The sequence below is a fragment of the Petromyzon marinus genome, unplaced genomic scaffold, assembly GCF_048934315.1.
Source record: "Petromyzon marinus isolate PM22_M1 ecotype Great Lakes invasive population unplaced genomic scaffold, UKy_Petmar_22M1.pri1.0 PM_G_Scaffold_9, whole genome shotgun sequence".
Lineage (NCBI taxonomy): Eukaryota > Metazoa > Chordata > Hyperoartia > Petromyzontiformes > Petromyzontidae > Petromyzon > Petromyzon marinus.
The window spans coordinates 3683589-3706700 of NW_027423046.1; the positions used below are offsets into that span (position 1 = coordinate 3683589).

Consider the following 23112-nt stretch of genomic DNA (forward strand, 5'->3'; position numbering starts at 1 on the left):
TTGATCAATTAATGCGGTTGAATCAGAAATTATTTTGTTGGTTTGTGTGACGAGGCTGTTGGTGGGATCTCTTTTTATTTTTGTATAACTACCATCGTCGAGTAATTCTTTAATTTTGTTGTTGTATTCTATTTTATCCATGATGACAGTAGCATTGCCTTTGTCAGCTGAGAGAACTACAATATCATTCCTCTTTTTAATTTATATAATTCAAAACGCTCATCTTTGCTGAGGTTGCTAGCTGGCATCTTAGCGTTTTTGAGGGTTGCAGCGATTTCAGATCTTGCTACGTCTGCAGCGATGTGACCCAGGCCCCTGAGAGCAACGTCTACTTGGGCAATTATATCATTAACTGGTATGTGTTTAGGTGTGACTGCAAAGTTTAGACCTTTAGCTAAAACGGATTTCAGACCATCGGAAATAGAACTGTTACTGCGATTAATTACGACTTTATTAACGTCTAACTTTTTGGTGTGTGGGTCCGGTTTTTTGTCAGGTTTTCCTTACATTTGGTCGACATAGTAGCAGCTGTATCATAGAGCCCAATGCATATCCGACCAGGAACACATAAGCAGTGAACTCAAGCACGTACACCAAGCTCTTAGGGCTAATGGTTACTCCGACTATACAATCCGCAAAGCTATCACTCAAACCATGAAGAAGAACCCTCTTGAGGAGCCTTTCAAAACCATCACTTTACCCTACATTGCTGGGATCACAAAAAAGATCTCCAAAATCTTGAATAAACACAAGATCCAGGTCCGTTTCAACACATTACATAAAATCCGTGATCTGGTTCCGTCTGTAAAAGATGTGATTCCGGACATACAATACCCTGGTGTCTACAAACTAAGTTGCCTCTGTGGTAGTAGTTACATTGGAGAAACCAAACGCCATGTCTCGGACCGCATTCGTGAACATAAAGCAGATCTTAAACACGGTAGGACCAACACCTCGGCCGTAGCAGATCATTGTTCTAATTCAGTAGGCTCACATGCCATTGACTTTTCCAAGACGGAGGTTCTTTGTAAGCCATCTGGCTTCCATGAGAGATTCGTTCATGAGGCTATCCACATATACAAGCACAGAGACAATTTCAACCGAGAAGATGGATTCTATCTTAGCAATCATTGGAAAGATTTGATAAATCATTTCAGTTCTTGATTGATTGTTCACGCTTACAGTGGCTTTCAGACAGCATACATTATAAAAAATTTCGTCTCCCCCCTCCTCTTTTCAAAAAAAAAATAGATGGACTAGTCCTGGGCAAACTGCCAATCGCTGCGCGTGACGCCAACGTTTTTTTTATATAAATAAATGTACCGTTTTAAAAATAAATTTATGCAAACCGACACACCTGATGATGACCGTTTGAGTTATGGTCGAAACGTAGTGAGAATTTTTTATTGTTTTATATATTTTGTTATTTTGTTGTTTCTCTTCGTGACTTTACCGAAAAAACTAAGAATATGAATTACTGCAGTCACGAAAGCTTTAAATCAAAATATAATTTATTCAGTTACAGAGCCGCTCGTGGGAGGGAAGCGACGTCATACTACTTCCTGCTGTCGCGAGGCAACAGTAAGCTGCCGTGTGCGCGCTTGCACTGAAATCGGAGGTGAGAAATTCTCATCGTTGTGGTGGTGGTGGTTGTTGTTGTTTACCAAGGTAGAGCCTCTCTCTCGTAGGGATGTCAGTTGAGTAGCAGCGAGCATGGGAATCGATGTCCAGGTTGGAACTTTACAACGCGGAGCCTAGCCACGCGGGGCCTTGCCTCCTGCCCTCGCCTGATTGCGTTTACTTTAATTATCTCGCTTAAGTTTAATTTGTCTTCACCCGGCTCGCCACTTTGAAACTTTGTTTTATTGTAAATATTCACGCAGTTTTTATTTTTCATTTTTTGTTAGCAGGCCAAGCCCGCTTGAGCTGCTATACCGCTCTTGTTATCAGAAGCAACCTGCCCACAACAACACAAGGTGAGGCTTTGTCAACGTGTGTGAATGTTTTGACTTAAAACTTTGGTGACTGCAGGAATTAATATTCTTGGTTCTTTCGGTAAAGTCACGTAGATAGAAAATAAAATAAAAATAACAGATAATCATTTTTCTTTTTTTACAATGAAGCAAAAAACCCCACAACGTTTCTATGGCAACATTAATGTTGAAGATGCGAGGGCTTACAGGAATGTTTATGACATTTGCCCTCTCATTGCGTGCCATGACAGTGCTGTTTGCACAGTCACACAGTCACTGTAAGATGTTTTTCTTGGTCGTGTTTTTGTTTTGTTGCTTGTTGTGGTTGCACCCGATTCAAGAGCCGAATGGCTCACGGGACTATAACCAAAATAAATCAAACTGAAAATAAAAAAAAACTGAAACCGCGTGATGAATTTGGGAAAGTTTTTCACTGCATCTCCAAATATATATAAAAGGCAAAGTTATGATTGTGTGTGTTGTCTGTTCAAAATGTTTAGCGTACTTCCCGACATGCAACAAACTGGAAATTTTCCATGTGGGTACTTTCCAGACTGTACACCGTGCAAACATTATACAAATACACTTTTGTGTTTTTGTTGGGGGGGTAGAGGGGAGCTCAATAATGCATAGATTTTTTGGACGCCAAGTGAGCTGTGACGTCAAATCTGTCACGTGACCCTCGCACGTGGAAGCGTCACGCATTGTGGTGTAGTGGTTAGCGTTGTGTATGTGTCTGTGTGTGTGTCTGTGTGTGTGTGTCTGTGTGTTTGTGTGTGTGTCTCTGTGTGTGTGTCTGTGTGTGTGTCTGTGTGTCTGTGTGTGTCTGTGTGTGTCTGTGTGTGTGTGGAAGAGTAACACATTGTAGTGTAGCGGTTAGCGCTGCGCTACGTTTCAAACCCGGTGACCCGAGTTCGATTCCCGCTCATGGCCACCACCGGTGACGATTATTTGAACCGCTTCTGGGCCTCCCCTAGGTCGACTCAGCCTCAAACGAGTAACTGCTGTGGTGTGAACATCGCCACTGGGGAGACAAAGGCGGCCGGACGTGGTGGATCCAAGTCCCGGGCGAAGCCGGGTAGCACAGCTAGTCATGAATACATGAATGAATATAGACGTGTAAGTCACATGTGACTGTATATATTAATTCCTCCATGGCTCGATACTGACGTGTAGATGGTGTGGATATTCTTATTTTCTGTCTGCAGCTGACGCTGGTCTGATGGAGCAAAGGCCCTCAGCACAGCAAGCCGGGATGACAAGTCAACAATGCGACCAGCGTGCATACAGCACGGATCGGACTGTAAATTTGACACAGCACCAGAGAACTTGCACAGGAGAGAAACCCTTCAAGTACACTGTGTGTGACAAGGCATTTGCATGGCCATCAGTTCTTGAGACCCACCAGAGATCACACACAGGAGAGAAACCCTTCAAGTGCACTGTGTGTGGGAAGGCATTTTCACAGTCATCTGCTCTTACAACACACCAGAGAACACACACAGGAGAGAAACCCTTCAAATGCAGTGTGTGTGGGAAGGCATTTTCAGATTCATCTCATCTTCAAAGACACCATAGAACACACACGGGAGAGAACCCCTTCAAGTGCAGGGTGTGTGGGAAGACATTTTCAGATTCATTTGCTCTTAAAACACACCAGAGAACACACACGGGAGAGAAACCCTTCAAGTGCAGTGTGTGTGGAAAGGCATTTTCACAGTCATTTGCTCTTAAAAAACACCAGAGAACACACGGGAGAGAAACCCTGCAAATGCACTGTGTGTGGGAAGACATTTTCAGATTCATCTACTCTTAAAACACACCAGAGAACACACACGGGAGAGAAACCCTTCAGGTGCAGTGTGTGTGGGAAGACATTTTCATGGTCATCTGCTCTTAAAACACACCAGAGAACACACACGGGAGAGAAACCTTTCAAGTGCAGTGTGTGTGGGAAGACATTTTCAGATTCATCTACTCTTAAAACACACCAGAGAACACACACGGGAGAGAAACCCTTTAAGTGCAGTGTGTGTGGGAAGGCATTTTCAGATTCATCTCATCTTCAAAGACACCAGAGAACACACACGGGAGAGAAACCCTTCAAGTGCAGTGTGTGTGGGAAGACATTTTCAGATTCATTTGCTCTTAAAACACACCAGAGAACACACACGGGAGAGAAACCCTTCAAGTGCAGTGTGTGTGGAAAGGCATTTTCACAGTCATTTGCTCTTAAAAAACACCAGAGAACACACACAGGAGAGAAACCCTTCAAATGCACTGTGTGTGGGAAGACATTTTCAGATTCATCTACTCATAAAACACACCAGAGAACACACAAGGGAGAGAAACCCTTCAGGTGCAGTGTGTGTGGGAAGACATTTTCATGGTCATCCGCTCTTAAAACACACCAGAGAACACACACGGGAGAGAAACCCTTCAAGTGCAGTGTGTGTGGGAAGGCATTTTCAGATTCATCTGCTCTTAAAACACACCAGAGAACACACACGGGAGAGAAACCTTTCAAGTGCAGTGTGTGTGGGAAGACATTTTCAGATTCATCTACTTTCAAAACACACCAGAGAATGCACACGGGAGAGAAACCCTTCAAGTGCAGTGTGTGTGGGAAGGCATTTTCAGATTCATCTCATCTTCAAAGACACCAGAGAACACACACGGGAGATAAACCCTTCAAGTGCAGTGTGTGTGGGAAGACATTTTCAAATTCATTTGCTCTTAAAACACCAGAGAACACACACGGGAGAGAAACCCTTCAAGTGCAGTGTGTGTGGAAAGGCATTTTCACAGTCATTTGCTCTTAAAAAACACCAGAGAACACACACGGGAGAGAAACCCTTCAAATGCACTGTGTGTGGGAAGACATTTTCCGATTCATCTACTCTTAAAACACACCAGAGAACACACACGGGAGAGAAACCCTTCAGGTGCAGTGTGTGTGGGAAGACATTTTCATGGTCATCTGCTCTTAAAACATACCAGAGAACACACACGGGAGAGAAACCCTTCAAGTGTAGTGTGTGTGGGAAGACATTTTCAGATTCATCTACTCTTAAAAAACACCAGAGAACACACACGGGAGAGAAACCCTTCAGGTGCAGTGTGTGTCGGAAGACATTTTCAGGTTCATTTGCTCTTAAAACACACCAGAGAACACACACGGGAGAGAAACCCTTCAAGTGCAGTGTGTGTAGGAAGGCATTTTCAGATTCATCTCATCTTCAAAGACACCAGAGAACACACATGGGAGAGAAACCCTTCAAGTGCAGTGTGTGTGACAAGCCATTTGCATGGCCATCAGTTCTTAAGACCCACCAGAGAACTCACACAGGAGAGAAACCCTTCAGGTGCAGTGTGTGTGGGAAGGCATTTTCACGGTCATCTGCTCTTAAAATACACCAGAGAACACACACAGGAGAGAAACCCTTCAAGTGCACTGTGTGTGGGAAGGCATTTCCAGATTCATCTACTCTTAAAAAACACCAGAGAACACACACGGGAGAGAAACCCTTCAGGTGCAGTGTGTGTGGGAAGACATTTTCAGGTTCATTTGCTCTTTAAAAACACCACAGAACACACACGGGAGAGAAACCCTTTAAGTGCAGTTTTTGTGGGAAGGCATTTTCAGATTCATCTAATCTTCAAAGGCACCAGAAAACACACACGGGAGAGAAACCCTTCCAGTGCACTGTTTGTGGGAAGGCATTTTCACGGTCATCTGCTCTTAAAAAACACCAGAGAACACACATGGGAGAGAAACCCTTCAAGTGCACTGTGTGTGGGAATGCATTTGCACATTCATCAAATCTTCAAGTCCACCAGAGAACATACAAGCATCAGAAGATCCACAAGGAGTGGAGTCTGAAATCAGCTTGTGAAAGTCAAAGTGCCGCAATGAGCCCATCCCTCATGAAACAAGAACCGGACGAAAATCCCAGCTTGGACACTTTTAAAGGTATAAAGGTGGAATATGAAGAGGTCATGGTGAAATGTGAAGAGGTGATGAGCGAAGAAGTGAAGGTAAAATGTGAAGATGAAGATTCAACTCCAAAATGGGACCTTCACATCGTGAAGCAGGAGGAGAATTCTCTCTCTGAGTCAGAGTGAGGCAACTCCCAGCAGTTTGTGGAAGTAGAGGTGTGGGTGGACTTGCTCCTAGACAACACAAAGTCAAGTGGAGACCCGGTAGATGTGTAAGCCAGAGACGATGTCGCTACAATAAATGCACCTTTGTCACAGGCCTTTAATGACAATAATGTGAAGTTGAACACTTTGTGGACCCGTGGGTTGGGTAGATATCTAACCAGGAGCAAGAGCCAATAAGCTCCCAAGCATTCACTATGTTATAACAATTGCTTTTACATGGTGCTTGGTTAATCGCCTCAGCAACTTGGAGTTTTGTACATCATCTCAAATGCTCGAAGAGCATCCCCAAGTAGCAGCTGTCCCTGTGTGGCACAAGGTGGTGGCCCTGCACCGGCCTGCATGTGCACAAGAGCCTGTCAGTAGGGGGCGATGATTGATGTGTCATCTCAATTGTGTAGTTTGTAGGTAATGTTTAGAATTTGCTACATTTTTACTCAGACGCCAGCATGCAATGGCCTACTCATTTTGAATGACACCATAGTATGTTTTACATACACTGTGAAGCAGACTGTGCAACTTTTTTTGTAAAAGCTTCTTGTTAATACGATGTAACGTGATGCAGTATATTTCACTGCAGTAATCCAATTTTGTTAATATGCCTGTCAATAATTTAGAATGTATACTTGTCTGGTTTTGTGCATACTTGTAACATTTGATCTGTAAGGGTCAAACATTGAATAAGTGATGTTAGGACAAAGTGTGTGTGTTTTGGAAGTAACCTGTACAGAGAACTCAGGTGATACCCGTTGTTCTTGTGATACAGGTCAAAGGGTACTTTTGTGTTCCACGAAGCGTCTGCCTCTGGAGCAACTCATCGTCTTTGAAATAGGGAGCACGCGCGGATCATTCATCAGTTACAAGGCATACCGCTTAAAAGTTACATGTAGAGGAGGTACATTCTCTACAACACGAATTGTAGTTTGTCTTACGTGTTGACGTAGATTTTGTCTAACTAGGACTAGAAATGCTCCTTGCTGATTGACGTCTGGATGTTCGTAACCATCGGTTGAAGCAAACCCCACTGCTGTTGTTGAGACGCTGTGCACCAATAAGGGTCCAACACATTGACGGCCTTCAGGCCAGGAAAGTCACAACATTTGCACACGAAGGACGCATTCACGCAAGCACCCGGTGCTCCGTTTTGAAGTTTTAAAATGAAACATCTTTTGATTGTGTTGTGTTTTGAATTAGATTATTTTATTTCTTCATTAAAAGCTTGTATCAATTTACATGTGGAAGACTTCATTGAAAAGGACATTTCGTGTGAATTTTCTCTCAACGTTAAGTAGATGGCCTTGCCGGGGGTTCGGTTCGATGCGGACTTTCACCTGTTTGGGATTGCGGGATCGAGATAAGGCGACACGGAGCTGCTGGCCGTGCGAGAAGACCGCCGTCTGCAGATCCATTCCAACGTAATCGAACGTCTGTCCCTGCGCCGCCGTCGTCCATGCAGGGGGTCCGTCGTTTTGCAGCGCCCCCTGCATGAAAACAACGGAAAGTGCAGCGCTCATCACAGATAAAGTTGTGCGCTTATATTTAAAATGTTATTCTTTTATAAGGTGATGTTGAAATCGAAAAGTGTTTAGCCAGTTGATCATTTCAATCAAATTGATTAATTTATTATGCACCACATATCTGAGCTTTTGTGGTCCTATTGAGCTAAAGTTGGAAAAAGTCCGTGACTATAACTTCGCTCAATATTGTAAACATCTTTATTATTTAGTTATTGTTTAATACAAAGTACTTCAGATAGTGGGTTTCAAGATGTACTTGAATGGCACGTTCGTTGTTCCGGTGTTTAATGGCTTGGACGTCATGGCAAATGGCTTCCATCGATGTGGAAGTCAATGGTGGATGATAATTTGACATTTTGGTGTTGATTTGGAGTAGATTGTTTAACTGTTGCATACCGGGTGGTGAAATGCTTTGCCGAGTACCTGAACTGTTTGACCAAGTGAATTCATGAAGAGTTCGATACGAGTTTGAGCATTAATATTCTTGCGGAACAACAAAGGTCGGATATTTTAAAGATTCCTGACCGTACGTTTATTGCGACAATGTTCAAGGGGAACACGTGTGGAGGAGAGTTCCGGGTGAAGTCTCCCCTTACCTGGCAACCATGGTGGCTGTCCTCTGATCACTCTCACTCCGTCACAGCTACGAGCTGTAGGGACGGGACGCTCCACCCTGGCGCTGTTTTAATTCACAGCACCACGAGCGGAGAGCCTCATCCCTGCAGTTCCCTCCTGTTGTGCCGCAGCGTTTACGGCGTAGCGAGGCAATGTTTTCATGAGCAGTGCGTTCCACTACGCACCCACACGAGCGAACCATGTGCAACAGTGTGCATACATACAAACACAAACAAACACGCGGGTGCACATACACACACGAGCGCTTACTTGCAAACACGGACGAGTGGAGATGCACACACGGGTGTGGTCACCACCTGGCTAGCTACACTAGTCACGTGATAACTAGTATACTAAACTATACACTACACTATACACTACAATAAACACTATTATACACTACACTATACACTACAGTACTATATACTACACTATACACTTATACACTACACTATACACTACTATACAATACACTATTATACACTACACTATACACTACACTACTATACACTACACCATACACTACTATACACTACACTATACACTACTATACACTATACACTATACTACTATACACTACACTATACACTTATACACTACAATATACACTACTATACAATACACTTATACACTACACTATACACTACACTACTATACACTGCACTATACACTTATACACTACATTATACACTACTATACACTACACTACTATACACTACACTCTACACTTATACACTACAATATACACTACAATATGCACTACACACTACTATACACTACACAATACACTACAATATACACTACTATACACTACACTATACACTACACTACTATACACTACACTATACACTACTATACACTACTATACACTACAATATACACTACAATATACACTACACTAAACACTATTATACACTACACTATACACTACTATTCACACTACTATACACTACACTATGCACTACACTATACACTACACTATACACTATTATACACTACACTATACACTACACTACTATACACTACTACACACTACACTACACTATACACTACAATATACACTAAACACTATTATACACTACACTATACACTACACTATACACTACTATACACTGCACTATACACTACTATACAATACACTATTATACACTACACTATACACTACACTACACACTACACTATACACTACACTATACACTACACTATACACTACTACACACTAGTGCTGCACTAGTCCCCAAACTGCAAAGACAAAGGCTCCCCAATGTAGACTGACGCATCCACAGACCCACACATGGACCCACGGACTCGCACAGAAACCCATGGACTCATCGACTCCCACTGGGCGTGCGCTGTTAGCGAGCACCGGTGAGGGTCGCAATGGAACACCACCAGGGGCTGGTGTGGACAGAACCACGGCTGGCCGCTCGTCTCTCAAATTCTGATGTTAGCACCCCCACCCACCTCACCACCTCCTTAATTATGGCTGAGTCCACCTAAGTGACGCTCAGGACTGCTTCAGGTAAGGGGCCGACCTTAAATGACGTCACGTGATTTTAGAGGATTTTTGACCCCCCCCCCGCCCCCATCGTCACACGACGTCACAAAGTCAGACCCCTCCCCCCTCAATTATGATGTCACAAAGCTCTGCCCCCCCCACCCCCCCCAAAAAATAAAACATGCTTCAAATCACTTTAAACTATTGTTGTCATTGTAGTGCGTTGTTAATGTGACGCTGCACTCTGATGTAGGTAGAAAACATTTATTACAAAGTCTAATTAAGTAGAACGTGTTTATATTTATTTAAAGTTGCGCAATTTGATGTGACGTCATGTTTCTCAAATCCCCCCCCCTCGTCACACATCGTCACAAACGTCTGACCCCGCCCCCCCCTCTAGACGTCATTCACGGACGGCCCCTAATTGTCGCTGGTATTGGCCGTGAGGGAGAATAGCGCAGCCATTCACGCTTACGGTGGCTTTCAGACAACATACATAAATTTTTTGTCTCCCCCCTCCTCTTTTCAGAACATAGATGGACTAGTCCTTCTAAATAAACTGCCAAATCGCTGCGCGTGGTGCTGACGTTTTTTTTATAAATAAAGAAATACACCGTTTTAAAGTAAATAAATTATTGCAAACCGACACACCTGATGACGACCGTTTGTGTTATGGTTGAAACGTCGTGAGAATTTTTATTGTTTTATATATATTTTATTGTTTCCCTTCAGCGTGACTTTACCGAAAGAGCTAAGAATATGAATTACTGCAGTCACGAAAGCTTTAAGTCAAGATTAAAATATATTAGCATACCAAAATTAGCATAGGTCAACCGTTGACCAATCGCTGCGCACCATCGCTGGAGACGCGCCCAGGTTTGCCTCTCGACCAATCGGATCGCTGGCCCTCCCCCCTCCCCACTTTGGCACGCGGCGACCAATCAGATCGCGGGAGGACGCTACCATTTTTAATGCCTTACACGCTGAAAGCCGCGCGCCCTTGTGCGTGTGAGTGTTTAGTTTTGTTTTAATTATTTTAATCATTAAAGTTCGCGAGTGTCAAGGTAAGCTACGTTGACTTTATTTTTTAAAGCATTTTCTCAAGAGAACCGTTGTTGTTGCTGCTGCTGTTGTTGTGAAAGGCCCGGTACACCCTGAGGCCTTGCCTAGACTAGGACAGCCTTGATGTCACGTGGGTCCATACTCTTTGTGTCTTTCGGTAAAGTCACGGAGGTAGAAAATGAAATTTATTATTTCATTTATTTTATACCTACGTTAAATTTAATTAAAATTTTTAATTAATTTAATTAAAATGTATTTCATACCTACGTTAAATTTAATTTAAAATTGGAATTATTTTAATTAAAATTTATTTTATACCTACGTATTTTTTTATAAATGAATATTTTTTATACTTTAAATTAATTTTAATTTATACCTACGTTAAATTTAATTTAAATTTGTAATAAATTAAATTTTATTTCATACATACGTTAAATTAAATTGATTTTTTTAATAAATTAAATTTATTTAAATTAAATTTATTTTATACCTACGTTTAATTTAAATTTTTAATAAATTACATTTATTTTATTTAAATTAAATTTACTTTATTTCATACCTACACATGTACAGTCATTTTAACTGCTCTGACTGCTACAAGCTAAGTGCGGCCTGGAATCGTATTATTAAGTAATACATTTTACAATTACAATTCCTTATAGAGGAACCCCATACTAATGAACTGACTACGTATCTATATAATTAAAAGACCGCACGCAAATACCGCAAAAGTGGACCCCGTTGTCAATGAGATAATTCGATGTACGTACAGCAGTTGCTGTACGTAAATCATTAAAATTACACCGATTGTAATACGTCACCAAAGACGACACAATTTTAATTTGACCCCTGGGTCTGATCGCGTTAACTGTGCAGGTGGCGGGTCGAGAGGTGACTTGCACGTGTGTGCAGCTTATTGAATATTGACGTGCGATGACTTGTGGAGAGGAAGAATGATGATGATGGCGATGCAAGTCTTGAAGTCTGACGTTGTTCTCCGAGTCGTGTAGCCTACCGCGTGCAACTTTGGGGATTGCGTAATGTCATTTTAGTTTCCTCTGTGGAACTTTTTATTTTGTTGATTCTAACGCTTTAACTAACGTAGGGCGGGCTTGGGAGCGGCGTTGACGATGTGTTTTGGCGTTACACCAACCAGCACCTTTGCATTCAGAAGTTGGAGGTGCTTTGATTGTTACAGCGATGGGTGGAATCGTCACCGTCATGGGTTTTAAGTGGGCATGGAGCCCGCCAAGGGAATGGGTAGGTAGAGGAATGGGGTTGGAGAGTATACACAACTTGCATTTCTAGTCATTTCAACAATTTATGGGCATGCGCATCATTAACAGTGTCCTGATTGATGAGCAAAACAAAATCGCAATTTAATCATCAATCTATTGTCATTAATGAGTCCGAAATAGCAATAGTCATGCTCAAAACCGCATTCCTATTATAAAAAATAATTGAACCCTCATTCATGATGACAATTCCAATATGGTCATTATGATGCTCAGAATTACACTTATATTCTCAGAATCATGAACATTTATTAAAACAGCAGTGTGCTCAAAATGCAAATTTACCAATTTCAACATGTACACAATCAATTCCAAGATTCTAATCAAAGTAAGTCCTATGTGTCTTGGTGTTTTCATGCTTATCCATTATTGCGCGCCCCCCAAAAAAATATACAAAAGTGTATTTTTATAATGTTTGCATGGTGTACAGTCTGGAAATTACCCACATGGCAAATTTCAAGCTTGGTGCGTGTCGGGAAGTACGCTAAACATTTTGAACAGACACACACATTCACAACTTTGCCTTTGATATATATGGAGATTAGTAATAAATTGTTAATTTAATTACTTTCATGTTGACGGATTGTAACTACGAATAGCACTGGCTCACCACGGGGCTTATCGCGTGGTATCTGGGCACTTTATTTGAAACGTAAACCCCACAGTGTGTGAGTACAATTCCTCGCAAGTTGCGTCCACAGACACAGACAATGACGTTTCTAGGTAAGAGTAAGAAATGAATCTACGTGTCGAGGAGAGACGAGAGAGCCAAGAGGTCACCTCGGGAGACGGGGCGGCACGTCAACCTTAGTCACGTGACTGAAGGAGTGAGGGCGTGCCGTGCGTGTGTGTGTGTACTGTGTGTGTGTGTACTTGCATGTGTGTGTGTACCGTGTGTGTGTACCGTGCGTGTGTGTGTGTGTACCGTGCGTGTGTGTACTGTGTGTGTGTACTGTGCGTGCGTGTGTACTGTGTGTGTGTGTGTATATATTGTGTGTGTGTACCATGTGTGTGTGTAACGTGTGTGGCGGTAGTCTAGCAGTTAGTGCGCTGCTCTACAAACATGACGACTCGAGTTTGATTCCCGCTCACAGCCAACACCCAGTGACGATTCTTTAGGATATGTTTTTCAAACGAACGGTTGTTTGGGTTGCGTTGTGTTCATTAAAGTTACTTGCAATTCAAATACAGGTGTGTTGTTGGTGGTTGTAATGCCAGACGATAACATTGTGAGGAGCAATGCCTGAATCCTTACCCTTGGGGTTCCTCTAGAAATGGCAAAAAGTCACTGAGAGTGGCCACGTGGAGGAGAGGCTGCTACTCTGCACAGAGCTGGACCGGTACTGCCTGGATCTCTGTGGCATTCAGGAGATCCAGTGGACCGGCTCTGACTCCAATCATCATGAGGGGTGCAGAGTCATCCACTCGGGGCAGGAGACTGCCAAACAACAAGGAGTGGCTCTTATTCTGAAAAAAAGAATGAAGGCGGCGTGGGAAGGTGGCGGCGAGGTGTGGGAAGCTGTAAGCCCCAGGCTACTTTGGGCTCGCCTCCCCATCAACAGGAGGCAGAGAATGGTGGTGGTGGCTGCTTACGCCCCCACCGAAGACGAACATCAGTGGAGGGATGCAGGCAAGCCCGTGGATTCAGATTCCTTCTATGACCTCCTGTCACAGGTGTTAGCTAAAAGTGGTCCCTCGGGATAGAGTCATCCTGTTGGGTGACTTCAATGCCCGAGTTGGTGATGATGCTGGCACCTGGTCTGGAGCGATTGGAAGGCATGGGCCAGATCAACTCAATAACAACGGTAGGAGGCTGTTAGACTTCTGTGGAGCCTGTGGGCTTGTCATGGCCAACACGCTGTTCTGGCATCTGTGCATCCAGATAACATCTTGGATTCACGCCGGGTCCAAGCAAGAACATCCGCTGGACTATATAGCAGTGGACCAGCGAATGCAGGCCCATGTCCTTGACACCAGAACCTACAGTGCTGCTGACCTCACTGACCGTTAGCTGTTCATATGTAAGATCTGTGGGCTGGGTAAATCTGTGAGCGAGAGATAATTAAGCTCCCAAGCATTCACTACGTTATGAACAACATATTTTCACTCATAAGTCGCTTGCCTAATTGCCTCAGCAACTCGGTGTTTCGTATCGAATCTCATCTCAAACAATCGAAGGCTGCCCCCTAGTGGCAGCTGCCCCTGTGTGGCACAAGGTGGCCCTCCACCGGCCTGCACGTGGCATGAGTCTGTCGGTAGGGGGCGATCATTGACGCGTCATCTACATTGTGGAGTTTCCGGATAATGTCTGGAATTAACCACAATTTTGACCGTTACACCAACATGCAATGACCTGTGCGTTGTAAGTGACACAATACTCTGTTTGACATCCGCCGTGAAGCAGAACAGCGCATATTGTGGTGAATGTTACTGGGGTAGCCAGGTGTGCCTGTCGGATTTGAACGTTAAACCTCTGCAACAAATAGAGAATACGCTACCATATTCCTGGTTCTTTCGGTAAAGTCACGTAGATAGAAAACTAAATTAAAGGTTAAACAATTTTTTTATACAATTAACAAATAAAAATAAATTGATGATAAGATGCCTTGGGTCGACTGACTCAGATGACTGACCAATGCACCGCCTTTGCCCCCCACTACACACACAGTGTGTGTACGTACACACACTGTACACACAATAATGTCCACGTTGTTGCTGAGTTCACGCACCCAAGGGAGGGGGCAATGAAAAATGAAGCTAAATCAACTTAAACTCCATCCCCGCTCTGTGACGTCACCACTCAGCATGACCTCGTCGGCATGAAGTGCCAGCGGGAGGTGTATCTCGCTAGTGACGTCATGTCACCAAGGTATTCACACTCCCCCAACATGCTTCCGCGTGACGTCGCGCGTAACAGGAGGCTGCCGATCCGCGCTTGCACTGAAATCCGAGGTGAGAAATTCTCATGCTGGTGGTAGTGGTGGTTGTTGTTTACCGAGGTAGAGCCTCTCTCTCGTAGGGATGTCAGTTGAGTAGCAGCGAGCATGGGAATCGATGTCCAGGTTGGAACTGTTGTATATATAGGTGTTATGAAAATTGATGAAAATAATGAAAATTAAATGAAATTTGCAAAATTCATCCGAAATTATGTTAATTTGTGTAATTATGTGCATAAATTATGCTGATTCGAGAGATGATCGTATTAATTATGCGAGTGGGCATGGTTATGATAATGCAGGTCGTTATGATAATTAGGTCGAGCCTCGGTGACGATTGTGTTATGAATTTGAACAACGCGATTAATCGTATGCAGTTCTGTAGGTGTTGTGAGCACGAATGAGAGAGAGTCGATTCGACTCTGCTCTTTAATTCCGTATTATCGATAAGGATACGATTACTCTCGATTGAACATTATGAATTATGTGTGTTATGGATTATGTGTGGTGATAGTGTGCTTATGATAGGTCCCCAGGATTCAGATCTCATACGCAGAACAATATGCAGAATTTCAGGAAGAATCACACACAAACCTGCTTTAATCAATTTTATTTTCTAGCTAACTTTAATTTAGGATAATATGAAAACTCAATCTCGGGATTTTGGAATTTCAACACAGCATTAACATAATACCATCACGATTGCGTTGTTTCACCTCGATAGCGGCACCTGTGGTTAATTCCCGACGCGTAACGCAATCAATCGGTTGTTGAGAGAGAGATTAAACATGCATAACTATTCTATCAAACCTTAACTCTATTATATGCTAATTCGTATACTTGAATGATTACACAAGACGGCACTCGGTCTTTGATTCGTATCCAATCCTTAACACATTCTGATATGCGAAATTATTATGCTTGAAATCGTCAGCACAGTACCACGGCGATGTTCGTTCATTGATTCATCAACGATTATGCAATTAAAGCGTTCGACTGAAATAATTCTGATTGCCTCATCAACGTAACTCAATGGGTGGCGATGTTTTTCGTTATCAGCTAATAGTTGACGCAGTTATCATGAGTCTTGTATGTTTAATGGGAGCGTTGTTGATTTCTTGCGTTGAGCAAACGCCTAGGTTGATTTCCTTGTCAAAAAAATGTTTGTTCGTTGTGTAGCGGTGGGGGAGTGAGGAGGGAGTGTGGGGGAGGGGCATACGAACGACTGCCAGTTTCTGTCCACCGCTGGCTGGATGAGTCAGCACGACGCTCGCCGTCGTCGCGCCGATGGGTGTTGAGTGCGGGGCCGTTTCCCTCTCAGCCCTGGTGACGTGAAGTTGCGAGCTGTGGCACGCTGGTGGCATGCTGTTGGCACGCGCTGGTGCTGGTGGCACGCCGGTGGCACGCTGTTCGCGCGCTGGTGCTGATGCTGGTGCTGATGGCACGCTGGTGGCGCGCGCTCCCTCTCCTTGAAGATGCGCGAACGCGCCCGTGCTGGTTCGCTGACAGCAGTTTCCTCCACTGCTGGATGAGCTGCTGCACGCTCTTGCTTGGCGTTGCTGGCTGCGCTCTTTCCGCTGCTGTAGTATCTGATGCTGCGCTCGCGGGCGACAGGTCAAGTTTTCTTCTGCTGAGTGAGCCGAGTCGCACGTGCTCTCTTTGTTGAAGTTGTTGGCGGCTCTCTGACAGCAGGTTTCCTCCACTGCTGTATGACTCAAGTCGCACGCGCTTGGTCGCTGGTTTGCTGAAGTTGTTGGCGGCTGTCCAAGCTTTTCCGCTGCTGGTTGAGCCACGTTGCACGCTCTCTCCCTGTGGAGATGCTCGAGCGCTCTCAGCGCTGATTCGCTGATAGCAGTTTCTCTCCACTGCTGTATGACTCAATTTCGTTGATACATGGCGACTCATGCGATCCTCGCTACTCAGCAAGGCTCGGAGCCAGCCGCTCCATGCGACTGCTCGTCCTGTGGACGTCTTGACTCGCTGATCTGTCTTGACTCTTGACTATTGACTGACTTTTGAAAATGCGGCTGACCGTTATGTTCAAAGACAATTCTCTCTGCGCAGTGGAAAAGGTGGGGGGGGGGGGGGGGGCGTGGTCTGTTTGTGTGTGAGTTCGTGTGTGTACAGATGGCTCCTGCGATAACGATCTGTTTGCCCTGGCGTGAAATTCCTCTCTCGCGCTCTGCGGGAGAGACAAAGGTGGTCGGGAGCACTTATCTCTTTATACTTTCGACTTTATATTTCTCAAATACCATTTAGTCCCATGTTCGCCAAGACTCGTGTTTGTAACTACGTCCTCCCGACACCCCTCTCGGGTTACCGAGGTTCGCATTGTTATGATGGAATTATTAAAAAGAAAAATAATTTTCATCCTGAGTTTAAGAGGTCCGTTTCTTGATTGTTGGAATCCATATCCCTTGGTTCTGTAAGGTTCTATAATGGAATATCGTTTAAGGTTAACACGTTATTATTAATGTTATATTGCAATTTCTTTAAAACTTTGTTTGCCTGGTTGCCGTGTGTGGGGTGGGGTGTGTCTCCTCATCAAACCCGGCTGGCTTTTCCAGATGGCCCCTTGTGATAAGGTGTAATTCTTGCTTCTCCGCGCTGCGAGAGAGACAAAGGTGGTCGGGGTTGCTTGGGATATTGTTTAAACTCTTTCGCAAGTTTGCCCGTTGTCTCATTCCTTCTCGAAAATATTTGATGTGACTCTGTATTTTGTCTCCAAGCTTTGTTTTAACAGTAAAAGTATTAAATGTGAAAATCATTTGATAGCGAATTAATTATTGGATAATAATTCACTGATGTATCTGGTGGCCTGGTCTTAATTGGAGTGAGCGCGAGGACCGCTAACTTTAGCTTATTCTTGTTATTGCATTTTAAATTTTAACTGTTTAAAAAAAATGGTTTAACCCGTGGGCGCCATTTCTGGCTTGCGGAGGGCTTCCCTCTGCGTGACCTCCCTTAGGGCACATTAAACTCTTGTTCATCTGGAGATCTTCGCAGATAGCTGCTACCATCCTCGCCTCGAGAGTTTTAGTATTTATTTATTAATGGCCTGTTTATGACCGACATCTGGTTTTTCGTGTGCCTGGCTTACGGGTTTTATTGATTATTTTTTTCGTTTGTTAAAAAAAAGATATATATAACGGCAAATATTATTGTTAATATCAATTTTGGAAAAGGCTCATATACAACAACAGCGCTGGAGTGAAAAAAAGCCACGCGCAGATCATGACCTTTAAGCTGTGTGAGAAGAAACAAAGCGCCTTGACAAAGGAATTAGCATAGAATTTAGCATTGAAATGGCTCATTGAAATAGCTAAGTTAAAGTATACACATCCGCAGAGGCACCCCTTGACAAAGGAATTAGCATTGAATTTAGCATTGAAATAGCTGAGTGATGTTCTGTTTGAGAGGAGACCTGATGGCTCATTCTGTCTACAGGAAACCCACCCACACAGATTCCTACTTGAAACCTGATTCCCACCACCACCCAGCCAAAAATAATTCTCTCATCAAAACTTTATACCATAGTGCTCATTGCATTTCGGACCAACACCACCTGACCAGTGAATTAAAACATGTACACCTGGTCCTCAAAAGGAATGGTTACTCTGACCATACCATCCGCCAAGCTGTCTCTCCCTCCATACAGAAACAACCACTTGATACTCCGGTCAAAACCATCACACTACCATATATAGCAGGCGTTACTAAATAGATTTCCAAAATTCTAAACAAACACAAGATCCAGGTCCGGTTCAATACAGTACACAAAATTCGTGATCTGATCCCATCCGTGAAGGATATCATTTCTGACTTACAGTACCCCGGGGTTTACAAATTGAGTTGTACCTGCGGTGATTGCTATATCGGGGAGACAAAGCGACATGTCTCTGACCAAATTCGCGAGCACAAATCAGATTTGAAACACGGCAAAACGAATTCTTCTGCCGTGGCTGATCACTGTTACAACACTGTGGGTGATCACGATATAATTTTCTCCCGATACCAAGGTTCTTTGCAAACCCACGGGTTTTTATCAGAGATTTGTTCACGAGGCAATTCAGATCTACAAACACAGACACAATTTCAACCGAGAAGATGGTTTCAAATTAAGCAACCATTGGAAAGATGTTCTAAATCGAACTAAACATTAAACTAATTTCAATGGTACAGTATATTTTTCAAGTAGTGGTACCCTAAACTTTCGCAGCTCTTATAAATTCCCTTTTCACACCATCAATAGCAAGTCTACCGGCATGTACACCACCTCTTTTCTAAAATTGGCCAATCAAATGCAATTTTTTATGCGAATTTCTTTGTCATGACACCTTGTTTGCTCGCACACAGTTTAAAGGTCTGCAGTCTGAGCGTGGTTGTGTTTCGCTAAATTCTCCTGTTTGATTTGTACTAGGTGCCTCGGTGAATGTATATGCTCTGACTTTAACATAGCTATTTCTGTGACCAGTTACAAGCTAATCACTCAGCTATTTCAATGCTAAATTCTATGCTAATTCCTTTGTCAAGGGGTGCCTCTGCGGATGTGTATACTTTAACTTAGCTATTTCAATGAGCCATTTCAATGCTAAATTATATGCTAATTCCTTTGTCAAGGCGCTTTGTTTCTTCTCACACAGCTTAAAGGTCGTGATCTGAGTATGGCTTTTTTCACTCCAGCGCTGTCCTCCAGACAGTCTCGTCCCTTCACCTGATGAAGGCCGCTTGTGTTGTGGCCAAAACGTCGTGACTTTTGTTATTTTATTTTTTTACCTACGTGACTTTACCCAATAGAACCAAAGGGTATGGATCCTAGCAGTCACGAAAGCTTTAAATCTAGAACTGTGATTCCATTTGCAAGTAAACTCACATTTCAACAACGAGGGTTGAAAGCATTAAGCATTAGCTCTGTCTGCATGTCTGCTCTGTTGTAAAGATGATCCAATATGAACACAATTGTAGTACAACAGCTCTGTTGCTCTTCTTTGGTTCTTTCGGTAAAGTCACGTAGAATGAGAATAAAATAATAAATTGATAATTTATCAGATTGATAATTTATCAATTTATTATTTTATTCTCATTCTACGTGACTTATCAGATTGATAATTTATCAATTTATTATTTTATTCTCATTCTACGTGACTTTACCGAAATAACCAAAGAAGATGAATCATTGCAGTCACGAAAGCTTTAAATCGAAATTTAACCAGCTCTGTTGCTGTTAGGGACCTAACAATGTTGAAAACTGGCCAAAATGTATTACACGGCCCACTCATGGTCCAGAGCAGAACTCGGTACCACCTAAGGTAGCAACACTTCAGTCGTACCCATTTATTTGGATGGAAAATGAAAGTAAATTACTTGATAGTCTCACTCATTGAATTTCTTTATCACTGGCCACGTAGAGAAATTGAAACTGCTCAATTTAGGCCACCTCACGTGGTACCGACAAAGGAGACATCTCATGGGCTATGAAAAAATAAGAATAGGTTGTATCCTTTCTGGCAATAAAACAGATCTTAAGATTCATTGAAGAAGGTTTCTGTTTGGTGTTTGAACATCTAAACACCCGTTTTATTGGCTAAAAAGGATCAAATCTATTCTTATTTTGTCATACTTTGATACCGGCCAAACTGTCTCATTTTGAAGCGTTTCATGGACTATTGGATGGGGAGAAAAAAAACGGCGCTAAAAGTCAGCGCCGACCTCTCCTGTCGTGCCCAGTGACGTCATCACGGGCGAAGTTCACCGCGCAAAGTCAAATGCCGCCTCGTGAGCGCCGCTCGAAACGCAAAATCATCGCTCGGTGAACATTTCCGAGGACAAACAAACGCATGCCGGGAACCGTGTGAGTTTGTGTTTCCTGTCTCCTCTGCGCAATGTGGGGGAGGGCTTCATCCAGCAGTGGATTGACAAAAGCGCTGTATGCATACTGCACAGGCTACGCTAACGTCACATTTAGGCCCATGGACCGAACAAACGCGTCTCTCTTTCTCCATCCGTCTCCACTCTCTCTCTCTTCCTCTCTTCACTGTTGGCCTGTAGGTTTGGGCCGAGCGAGTTCCTGCCGGGGATTTGGCTTTTCAGGAGCTGATTCCCCCCGTGGCTTTGTCGGCACGAGGCGACCGCGCGGAGTGTCAAGGGCTCCACCGGGCCCCAAGGTGCTGCCCCAGCACCACCGTAGTAGCCAAACCATCGGTGCTCGGCATGGCCTGTATGAAGGTCCTGCCGGTCCTCATGTTGCGCACGGGGTACAGCATCGTCCAGGAGAACGGACAGAGGAAGTTCGGACCGCCGCCCGACTGGCAGGGGCCCCCTCCCGCCCATGGCTGCGAGGTGTTTCTGGGGAGGATCCCGCGCGACCTCTACGAGGATGAGCTGGTGCCCGTGCTGGAGATGGTGGGGAAGCTCTACCAGCTCCGCCTCATGATGGATTATAGCGGAGAGACCCGCGGCTATGCGTTCGCTACCTACGCCACGCTCGCCCAAGCCATGGATGCCGTCAAGAAACTCGACAAATTCGAGATCCGTCCCGGACGCCGCATTGCAGTCTGCATCAGCGTGGACAATCGCTGCCTCTTCATTGGGGGGCTGCCAAAGGACAAGAAGCGAGCGGAGGTGATGATGGTGATGAGCTGTGCCACGGAGGGCGTGGTGGACGTCACGATGAGCGTCTGTTGCTGGGACAAAACCCTCAACCGAGGCTACGCGTTCATCGAGTACGGGAGCCATCACGCGGCCGCCATAGCCCGGAGCAAACTCCTTCGAATCAACTTGCAGCTATGGGGCGGGACCATAAAGGTGGACTGGGCCATCCCGGAACGGGTGGCTGCGGCCGCGGCGGTGGAGATGGAGGCGGCGGTGCCAGACCTGTTGCAGCCGGAGTGCACGGGCACCGGCAAAGCCGCACACAGCCAATTTGGGGACTGGGGGGCACGCATGCAGCTGTGGTGGGTACCTCTCCACCTGCGGCCCATGCCCATTGCTCTCGAGGCGCTGCCGGAGGTGGCCATGCTGTCGTGGGAGGTGCGGCTGCGGATGCTGTGCCGGACCGCCGGCATCAGCTACCCAATCTTCGAGCTGCACGCTTACTCGGAGCCCGGGATACCCGTGGGCCTCCTCTATAAGGTGTCGATTCCCGGGGTGGGAGAAGGCACCGGCATCTTCCCCGAATTTCTGAGCTCCAGCGAGGAGCGAGCACGGGAGGTGGCGTGTCAGCTCGCCTACAACATCCTCAGCAATGCGAATCCTCTGAGAATGTGCCAAGCCCCTGCCGCGACACCGCCTCCCAGCCGCCTCTTCCAGGACCTCTCGGCGTAACCTGGCTCCTTCCCCATAACCCAGCAGGTGGTCGCCACGTGCTGTACCTGCACCAAAAGCGACGTGTACCGTAATGACATGTGTCCATTGCAGGGGCGTTCGTCAGACCACTGACGATGTTCTACCCACGAGCCCTCACTTAGCGTTCACTCTGAACCTCACGTCCATTGCGGTGTTCAAACTGCAAATTGCCCGGCCACTCACTCTCTATGTTCACGTTCCCGCCCGCTCTCCCTTCAGCCATCCGCCCCCTTTCCTTTTTCCCTCGTGGGGGGGGGGGGGGGGGACCACCCCGGGGAGGGGGGGGGGGGACCACCCCTGACTTCATTTGACTCATCGCCCCACACACGTCCTCGTTGGCTCCTTCTCACCGGACCACGCGCCGCTACCTCGCTCGCTCCGCACGTCTCACCAAGTGACTTTCCACGTTAACGTCTCGTGACTGTGCCGGCTCTTCTTGGCCACGATTCCGGCTGGCGGCGTGACGACGACGGAGAGAGATGTCGGCGAACGGCGACACGCCAGGACCCAGGACCCCACGCACGAGCCCCGAGCTCCGGGTCCGCTCCCCCTTATATCCCCCCAGGCGTGGCTAGGCCCCGCCTCCGGCCACGCCCTCTCGTGGAACCTTCCAGCAGGTTACACGAGAGGGCGTGGCCAGAGGCATGACTAGGCCCCGCCTCCGGCCACGCCCTCTCGTGGAACCTTCCAGCAGGTTCCACGAGAGGGCGT

The 23112-nt window shown here is 45.1% G+C and overlaps 1 pseudogene; it reads left to right on the forward strand.

Annotated features, from left to right (window-relative positions):
• Positions 1 to 10727: 10727 nt before the first annotated feature.
• On the forward strand, positions 10728 to 22644 carry LOC142921756 (putative RNA-binding protein 46 pseudogene; annotated as a pseudogene).
• Positions 22645 to 23112: the final 468 nt, after the last annotated feature.